The sequence below is a fragment of the Lacerta agilis genome, chromosome 2, assembly GCF_009819535.1.
Source record: "Lacerta agilis isolate rLacAgi1 chromosome 2, rLacAgi1.pri, whole genome shotgun sequence".
Lineage (NCBI taxonomy): Eukaryota > Metazoa > Chordata > Lepidosauria > Squamata > Lacertidae > Lacerta > Lacerta agilis.
Window position 1 is genome coordinate 111569428 of NC_046313.1, and position 10623 is coordinate 111580050.

Consider the following 10623-nt stretch of genomic DNA (forward strand, 5'->3'; position numbering starts at 1 on the left):
ACATGGTGATGAGCAGCAGCGGCTGATGTCCGTCGGGAGTGATAGGACGGAGGGCAGGGAGCCCGACAGTAGGTGGCGCCAGAGAGCCGATGACCAGCGGAGCCGACCAATTCTAGTTGTGCCCTGCCCTGCAAAGGCAACGCTGGGGAAGAGGAGGAGGTTGACTGGCAGGGCCACCCCCTGGACTGGCTTTAAAGGAAGGAGATACAGTAGCTGGCATGGGGCTGGATGAGGGCAGGCTGAGGTTGATGCTGGGTTGCCCTAATGGGCCAACCTCCATTGTGGGGGCATCTGAGCAGAACTGCAGATTCACTGTGTGTCAGAGTAAGCAAGGAATACTGTAGTAGAGTTGGAAGGGGGTGCGAGGGTCATCTAGTCCAACCCCCTGCAATGCAGGAATCTCAACTAAAGCCTCCATGGATCAGTCCTCAGCGCATCGGCAGGTGGGGTTGGGAATGCCCAACCCCCAAACTCTCACCCTGGAGAGGAGCTGCCAGTCAGTTCATGATGTAGACAATGCTGAAGACAAGCAGATGGGCCAGTAACCCTCTGAGTTCCTGGAGCCAAGTCATAATCTTCCATTTTTCCTTCCACAGGGGAAGAGAAGAAAATGGAATATTCCATGTTATCGCTCCTCAATTTTTTCAATACCTCACCATCATATTCTAGCTTTGTTGCTATTTCTTTGTTGCTATTTCTTTCTTACAGTTATAAACATACTTACACAAACACAATATTAATTACAGTACAGGTTACAGACTCTGCTAACCCAGAAATAGTACCTTGGGTTAAGAACTTAATTCGTTCTGGAGGTCCGTTCTTAACCTGAAACTGTTCTTAACCTGAGGTACCACTTTAGCTAATGGGGCCTCCCGCTGCTGTGCCGCCGCACGATTTCTGTTCCCATCCTGAAGCAAAGTTCTTAACCTGAGGTAATATTTCTGGGTTAGCGGAGTCTGTAACCTGAAGCGTCTGTAACCTGAAGCGTCTGTAACCCGAGGTACCACTATGTTGTTGTTGTTCAGTCGTTCAGTCGTGTCCGACTCTTCGTGACCCCATGGACCAGAGCACGCCAGGCACGCCTATCCTTCACTGCCTCCCGCAGTTTGGCCAAACTCATGTTAGTAGCTTCAAGAATACTGTCCAACCATCTCATCCTTTGTCGTCCCCTTCTCCTTGTGCCCTCCATCTTTCCCAACATCAGGGTCTTTTCCAGGGAGTCTTCTCTTCTCATGAGGTGGCCAAAGTACTGGAGCCTCAACTTCAGGATCTGTCCTTCTAGTGAGCACTCAGGGCCGATTTCCTTGAGAATGGATAGGTTTGATCTTCTTGCAGTCCATGGGACTCTCAAGAGTCTCCTCCAGCACCATAATTCAAAAGCATCAATTCTTCGGCGATCAGCCTTCTTGATGGTCCAGCTCTCACTTCCGTACATTACTACTGGGAAAACCATAGCTTTAACTATACGGACCTTTGTTGGCAATGTGATGTCTTTGCTTTTTAAGATGCTGTCTAGGTTTGTCATTGCTTTTCTCCCAAGAAGCAGGCGTCTTCTAATTTCGTGACTGCTGTCACCATCTGCAGTGATCATGGAACCCAAGAAAGTGAAATCTCTCACTGCCTCCATTTCTTCCCCTTCTATTTGCCAGGAGGTGATGGGACCAGTGGCCATGATCTTAGTTTTTTTGATGTTGAGCTTCAGACCATATTTTGCGCTTTCCTCTTTCACCCTCATTAAAAGGTTCTTCAATTCCTCCTCACTTTCTGCCATCAAGGTTGTATCATCAGCATATCTGAGGTTGTTGATATTTTTTCCGGCAATCTTAATTCCGGTTTGGGATTCATCCAGCCCAGCCTTTCGCATGATGAATTCTGCATATAAGTTAAATAAGCAGGGAGACAATATACAGCCTTGTCGTACTCCTTTCCCAATTTTGAACCAATCAGTTATTCCATATCCAGTTCTAACTGTAGCTTCTTGTCCCAAATAGAGATTTCTCAGGAGACAGATGAGGTGATCCGGCACTCCCATTTCTTTAAGAACTTTCCATAGTTTGCTGTGGTCGACACAGTCAAATGCTTTTGCGTAGTCAATGAAGCAGAAGTAGATGTTTTTCTGGAGGTACCACTATATCCTGACAATAAAGCTGTGAGGTAGGTGAAGCTGAGGGAGATTGTGACTGGCTCAAAGGCACCTTATGAACTTCACGTTGAAGGCAGTATGTATATGCTTCTGAATACTAATTGGAGGGTGGAAGGTGGTGGGAGAAATTTAATTAATTAATTAATTAATTAATTAATATACTGTCCTTTATCCAAAGATCCCAGGGTGGTGTACAACATTAAGAGCATAATTTATTCAGCATAATAAATAATAATAATTATAATAATAATAATAATGCATGGTATAATAATAAAATAATCAGCATGACACAGACACCCCTATTTAACAGGCCATAGATTATTTAATGGCCAGAGGCCTGGGTAAAAAGGAATGTTTTCATCTGGCGCCTATAGACAAGTAATGATGGCGCCAGGCGAGCCTCTCTGGGGAGAGCATGCCACAGATGGGGAGCTGTGGGAATTGCATGATGGGAATTGCAGGCCCGCAATATCTGAATGTGGGAATTGTTCGGTTCGGTTCTGTACTTTTTTGATGTGTGTTATTTATTGTTTATGACTACTTTTGCTACGTAGGTGATGGTGTTGAAGGGCCACGGGTTCCCCATCTTTGGAGTATCTTTGGAGAAGACCATCTCAGTACACAGCAGCACCTTGTATTTTCATTTAATACCATCTGTTTCCCTCAGACGCTTGGTTTGCTCTATGTTTTTTTGCAGAACAAAGCCCATCTGGGTAGTTGAGACTCTAGCCAGTGTCAACAAAATGGCTTCCGGTCTGCAAACGAGGCCAAGCTGAAGAAGCGCCATTGGATGCCACTGTGCTTTGGAAGGCCAGTCTGTGAGGCAGGCCTAAGCACAGCCCTGAATCCTGGACATAACGGCAAAAGGACCGAAAGAGCGGTGGTAGGCCCAAGACAAGGTTAACCGGCTCAGTTTCAAATGTCATGGCAACAGAGCTCCGGGTTACATCCGAACGGGCGGCGTCTCCCAGGGTCAAAGTGGAGGAGCAGGATCTGGCCATCTCTGAAGCTGGGGATGCATTGGCATCGGGCAGAAAATCGCCTCATGCCACCCAGGCTGGGAACATCTGGGAATTTCTCCAGAGGACTGTACTGCCGCAGGTGAAGCAAAAGCCAGAGAATGGGTTGCCACAGAGCTCGGAAGCGCAGTGGCAGGAGTTCCTAAAGGCAGTGGAGTGCCCTCGCTTTGAGTTGGCCGCCTTGCCACATCCAGATCCTGTGCTGTTGCGGGAGGCAAGAAAGAGATGTAAATAATCCCAAGAAGAGGAGAGAGGCGTAAATCAATAATCCCAAAGACTTCTGGCATCAGGGATGTGGTCAAGGCTGTGATTTAGGATAAGGGAATGGGCTGTAGCTGAGTCGTAGAGCATCTGAGTTGGTTGCAGAAGGCCCCAACTCTAGGTAGGACTCAAGGTTGAGTAAAGACTCTCTGTCAGAAGTCCTGTTCTGCTGCTGCAAGTCAGTGTGGACAATACTGAACTGCTTTACTTACTTGCTTACTTACATGCCACCCAACTGCCTGAGTTGCCCCAGCCACTCTGGGCAACTTCCAGCAAATTAAAACATCAAACAGAGTATATTCAGCAGCCAGGTTGCTCATCGGAGCAAGATGATATGAGCATATTACACCGATCCTGGTCCGACTGAACTGGCTATCGATTAGTTTCCGGGCCCAATTCAAAGTGCTTAAACAGCTCAGGACCGCAATACCTCAAGGACCACCTCTTTCCATATGAACCTACATAGACCCTGAGATCATCTTCTGAGGCCCTCCTTCGTGTGCCGCCTTCTCAAGAGGTCCAGAGGGTGGCAACATGAGAACAGGGCCTTCTCTGCAGTGGTTCCCTGTCTGTGGAATGCTCTCCTTCCAGGGAAGTTCACCTGGCACCTTCATTATACACCTTTAGGCGGCAGGCAAAAATGTTCCTTTTTTTACCAGGCCTTTGGCTGACCTTATCAACATCCTATACCCTTTTAAAATATAGCTCTTTTCTGGTGCGGGGGTGTTATTGGGTTATCCCTATGGAATCTCCAGGTAGGGTTGAGAGAGATTCCCTGCATGAAACCCCAGAGAGCCGCTGCTAGTCAGTGTAGACATTACAATTTCCAGTGTTTCCTCTCTGTGTTTTTTCTTCTCCTTGTCCATCCACTGTGAAACATATGAAGCTGGACTCCCTGCAGATAAGGCTCACAGGCCCCACCTCTTCCCATGGGGAGATGCGCAAGCGATGTGGCAGGAAGGAATCCAACTGGAACAGCTTTTCTCATCATTTTATGGCCTTGCCAAGAATTTCTCCCGTGGAGCTAGGAAAAGTACAGGAGTTTGTTTTAAAAAAAACAAAAACCGAACCATAGATGTGTCAGTGAGATGCTGTTAATCTTGCCCATTCAAATCTCCTTTATTTTATTACTCTAATCTAATCTTTGTTACAGCTTTCTGGCAAGATTACATTTTATGAGCAAATATGTAACTTAACATTGGTATTTCTATGGTTGTTAAACACTGTAAAGGTTGGTGGTCAGAGGTCAGTACTACCCAATCTGGTTAACTTTTGCAGAGTAGAACAGTTTAACAGCTTTAATTGTCTGCCTTAATTTAGAGTACAGTGAATACATGGGGATCCGGAAGCTTCCCTGATAATCAACCTAAGAAATAAATCCAAGCTTCTAGCCCTCGTAATTGCAGAAAGACCTTGAAAACATAATATGATCTTACTATATCATAAAGTTGTAATGCTGTCATCATGCTGCCATTTGCAATGCCCCAAACAGGTGGCCATGTGTGGTGACAAAACGGCAGGTAGGCAAGTAAGAGCAGGTGGAGCAGGTGGCCCAGGTGAGCCTTTTAAAGGAGGGAGGGAGGTGCTTCAGAGAGTAGTATGGCAAACTGAAGTGCCTTCCCCTCTCCATTAAAAACACCACTGGATCAATGTTTAAAGGAGAGGGGTGCTTTAAAAGGGGTTGAAGGCAGGGTGGATTTGATTTTTAAAAAATTGATTTAAATCACGATTTAAATCACTAGTCAGTAAGACTTGATTTAAATCACTAGCCAGTAAGACTTGATTTAAATCATTTTATTATTATTATTATTTTTTACAGAAAGACTCATTCTTGCTGGTATAATCTTAATATTTACAACCAGATGAAGGTTTCATTTTTGGAATAATAAATTTTCAAGGCAGTTTTTACAGTTATATCAAAAATTACTGATTTGTTTATACTATTATAAATACATAGACAGATATTTATGAAATTATTGTGAGGTTTAATAAGTTAACTGTTCATATTTGGACAACTTTTCTGTTGCACTTTATTGGAAGGAGGAAAATAATCATTTCCTTAATAACAATTTAAACGATTTATTTAACTAAAACAATAACATGATAGCATATGTATCCATGTTTCTTAGCTGATGTGGTTAAACAATTTTTTTAAAAAAACCAAAACTTAGAGTTTTAGCACAAACAAAAACTTAAAACAAATCCTTATTTCCTGATTAATAGCAAGGTAACTTAAATAGAAAACTATCTTTAGGAATATTTTTCCTCCAAAAGCATTTTATTTTAAAAATCCAATTTAAATTTTAAAAAATCCAATTTTAATGTTTTTTTTAAAATCATTGATTTTTATCCACCCTGGTTGAGGGGGAGGTGTGATAGAATGGGAAAAAGAGGTTTGGGCAGACTGTGAGGGGGTAGATAAGGGTGAGGCACAAAGGAAGGGCATTGGTCAGGTATAAGGGGTGGTTCTTTCCACCGTTAACTCTCAGCTGTCCTGTCTGTGCCTCACCTGCAGCAGGAGTAGGGATGGGGGTCTCCCAATTTCAGTTCCCTTGGGTTCTCGGTTTTCCCACTCTTAAATTTGGTTCTCTACATTTTTGCAGCAATCTTCAAACCTTCTTTTCAGGAACCCTCATGGAAATTCTGCAGCATTTTAATGTAATATATATATATATATATATATATATATAAATTGTCCAGTAGCACCTTAAAGGTAAAGGGACCCCTGACCGTTAGGTCCAGTCACGTACGACTCTGGGGTTGCGGCTCTCATCTCGCTTTACTGGCCGAGGGAGCCGGCGTACAGCTTCCAGGTCATGTGGCCAGCATGACTAAGCCGCTTCTGGCAAACCAGAGCAGCGCACGGAAACGCCGTTTACCTTCCCGCCAGAGCAGTACCTTTTGATCTACTTGCACTTTGATGTGCTTTCGAACTGCTAGGTTGGCAGGAGCAGGTACCGAGCAACAAGAGCTCATCCCATCACAGGGATTCAAACTGCCGACGTTCTGATCGGCAAGCCCTAGGCTCTGTGGTTTAGACCACAGCGCCACCTGAGTGTTAGAGACCCACTAAGTTTGTTCTTGGTATAAGCTTTCGTGTGCCTGCACACTTCTTCAGATACAGTACCAGCATTTTAGTGTGGATTTCTCCGAATCAACACATTTTTTTGTATGCTGTTTTGACTAACACGAACATCATTTCAAGCAATTTTCCCCAATATAATGCATTTTTGTATGCTATTTTCACTAGTACATTCAATTTACATATACATTTTCCTAATAGATGCTTTTTGTAAACTTTGGCTTGCTGGTGAACAGCACTGCAAAATTAAGAGAAGTGCAAATATGGGAAGGATGGGCGTGTTTTGGTTATCACGTTTTTTCAGGAAGTGTGAATTTGGCAAATTTAGTTCCAAATATGAGCTGAATTTCTCCTCCCTCCCCTCATCCCTTGGAGAACTTCTGACTTGGTGCTCTTTAGTTTCCCAGCGTCTCTGATCCATGGAGTTGATTGCAGGTCAGCTTCACACAGAATTACTGCATTTTTCCGTGTATAAGACGCCCACATGTATAAGACGATCCCTATTTTTGGGGACTCCAAATCAAGAAAACACCCCACAGCACTACCTGTGTATAAGACGAGCCCCAATTTTAAACCTAACTTTTTGGTTAAAAACAACAACAACCCAAACAAACCCTAGTCTTATTGTTGTAACATGGGGATCATGATTCAGCAATTGACTTCAGCTCTCTGACATAGCAGGCAGGAGACAGCTTCTTCATGTAACACTATTTATTCAGACAAACAAGACTGGGGAACTGGGGAGAGGGATGCTACATTTATAGGGACAGAAGACTGGCTAGAAAAGATACAAAGCTGCCTTTTGGTGGGAACCAATAAGACTGAGGATCCAAATGCAGCAACTTGAATGAACCAATAGTAGCTGTTCCTTCTGGAACAGGAATGCAGTTACTTTCCCCTAATGTGAATACAGACAATAGTAATACAGATTTTATAACCCTTGAATCAATACACAACACCTAGAATCTCGGTAGATAACAGATAAGTGCTACCCATAAAAAGGGGGGAGGAAATGAGCCCATAGTTAAAAAGCAGCGTGAGAGGGAGGATGGGGAATGGTAGCAAGTGTTGTTAAAGGTAAAGTGGGCAGGGCAGATCTCCTGCCAGCCTGTACGGGGAAGTCCTTCACACTGGCCAGGGAGGGTCCCATTTGCAACACTTGAGCAGCATTGAAATTGTCCTTCTGCAAAAAAAGGGGGACAAAGAAAACACAAATTGGCAAGTAGGTCATTTGTATGGCCTGCAGAAGGGACTAGAGCTGGCAAAATACCGCTGCAGATCTTACTAGCAGCTTCCCTGTCAGGTAAGTGGTCTCATTTTTGAATCTTTGCAAAGTGTCTTGTAATGAATTCATTTAGACACGAATCAATGAACAAGCGAATTAAAAATGTGCAAGAACTTGGTTGAGGTGGATATTAAAATGCAAGGCTGCCGTTGACCTTATGTTCTAACCCTGATAGCCTTAGCCTACATTTAGCTCAAGATGGTCTACACAGACTGTGCATTTTTATTTTTAAAATAATAATATTAATAATAATAATAATAATAATAATAATATATTTATTAAGTTTGCCATTTTAACAATCCAATAAAAACCACATTAAAAACATTCCAAATTATAATGCAAACAGTCCAAATTTTATTCCAAATTCATAGCTGTCAACTTTCCCTTTTTTGCAGGAAATTCTTTTATTCCAGCGCAGTTTCCCATTGCAAAAAAAGGGAAAGTTGACAGCTATGGCCATTTCCCAATGCAAAAAAAGGGGAGGTTGACAGCTCTGCAAATTATAAATCTTTGGTGACTTCCCATGCTCTGGAGGTCGAGGAGCAATGATCTCACGTAGTACCGCATTCCTTAATTAGTCCACATTTCTAATCCACATTTTCCCCAAATACATGCATTTCTGTACATACAGCTTGGCTGAAAAGGTGCATTGCAAAAAAATCATAGAAGTTTGAGTTTTGAAGGTTAGCTGTGTTTTGGTTCTAGAAGTGTGAAACGGGTGTATCCCCGTTTCACCAAGGGAGCTTGGGGTTTGATCCAGAATCGAGCAAGCCTCACTTCTTCTTGTGTGTGTCCCTCGCTACTCCAGAAACTGCCTCGCGGAATCCCCTTCTGCCTTTCAAAGCGTGTCTAGATGATGAGAGGGCGAATGGGGAATTTAGCTGGAAGTTCTTCAGACAAGATCCTCTGCTGCCTGGTTGTCATTCTTGTGGGCTTGTTCCTTCTCTCAGGTAAAGGTTTTGCCAGTGCTCCTGTTCATTTGCCTACAAATTCAGGAGTAGGCATGCTTACAAGGGCCCGTTGCCTAGCCCAGGCCCCCCGTGACCTGTGGTTCGTCCTCACTATTCAAGACATTGACCCAAAAGTCAGTTTGCTCTTCAGCTGCTCTCTCTGTGGCATGCTGGGTTTTTCCAAAGCTCCGACCTGAAGGACCGTTTTGAAATATTTAAAGCAACAAACAAATGCATGGTTTGACCAGTTCCTCTTGTGCAAAGCAGAATGGGTGTGGTGTGTTTCCCCACTCTTCCAGCTTCCAGCATCCCATCCCATCCCATCCCATCCCTTTCTTGGGTGTCCCTTGACCCTAGGGATCATCTTTTCTGGGGTGCTGCTGCTGCAGGGGACTTTAGCAGGAAGGGGGAGGCATACAAGGCACATTTCCATGGGATTCATATTGTTCTTAATTAAATCTAATGTCTCCCTTACACTTGCCATGTGAAGTGTTGCAGTCCAGGGGCGGAGCAAGGGGGCGGGGGCGGTCCGCCCCGGGTACCGCCCTGGGGAGGGTGACACTCTGGGGGCAGGCCCCACCCCTGCGATCGACACCCTCAGCGCGGCAACTTTTAAACGGTTGCAACGCGCGAACAGCAGCACAGCGTCTGTGCTACTGTTCACGCTCTGCAGCCTTAAAGGTTGCCGCACCGCACGGAAGGGGTACCGGCCAATCGCGCCTGCCATCTTTTCTTAGTTTTCTTTTGTTATGCTTTATATTCCAACAGTCGCGGATCTCTGTAAAAAAAATCACTGGCTGCCCCAGAACACACACACTGGCCAGGTGTGCTCCAGATAGTCTACATATTTTATTTAAAAGGATTTGTATAGTGCTTAATCTTAAGAAGGGCGCGGGTGGCGCTGTGGATTAAACCACAGAGCCTAGGGCTTGCCGATCAGAAGGTTGGCGGTTCAAATCCCCGCGACGGGGTGAGCTCCTGTTGCTCTGTCCCTGCTCCTGCCCACATAGCAGTTGGAAAGCGCGTCAAAGTGCAAGTAGATAAATAGGTACCACTCCAGCAGGAAGGTAACCGGCGTTTCCGTGCGCTGCTCTGGTTTGCCAGAAGCGGCTTAGTCATGCTGGCCACATGACCTGGAAGCTGTCTGCGGACAAATGCCGGCTCCCTCGGCCAGTAAAGCGAGATATGCTCCACAACCCCGGAGTGGTCCGCGACTGGACCTAATGGTCAGGGGTCCCTTTACCTTTACCTTTAATCTTAAGAACGTCTAAATGAATTGTGGCTGTGCTGACCGGGGCTGGTACAGGCTGCAGGTCGACACATTCAGGGCACCGCCTTAGGGAAGGCTAGGCTTTGCAGCTGATGGATTGATTGAAAAATGTCAAAACAAAATAAAAAATTATTTCCAGTAGCACCTTAGAGACCAACTGAGTTTGCTCCTGGTATGAGCTTAAGTGTGCATGCACACGAAAGCTCATACCAGGAACAAACTCAGTTGTTCCTCATACCAGGAACAAACTCAGTTGGTCTCTAAGGTGCTACTGGAAAGAATTTTTGATTTTGTTTTGACTATGGCAGACCAACACGGCTACCCACCTGTAACTTGAAAAATGTCCTCACTCTCTTCTCTTATTTCTCTTGCTACCCATGTCATGAACAGAAACTGCTTCTCTGAAAGGGAAGCAACTGGTCCTGTCTGGACAGACACAGAAATACCCTTCCTTGGCCGGCCGCATCACCCACGACATGCCCATCTTTACTGTGTGCATCTATCTGAGCAAGACTAATAAAAGTGTGGGTACTTGGGCGGCCTTCTCTTATGACAACAGCAGTTCCTCCAGGAACCCCAAAGGTGCGGAGCTGGCTTTGTTTGCCAATAACTA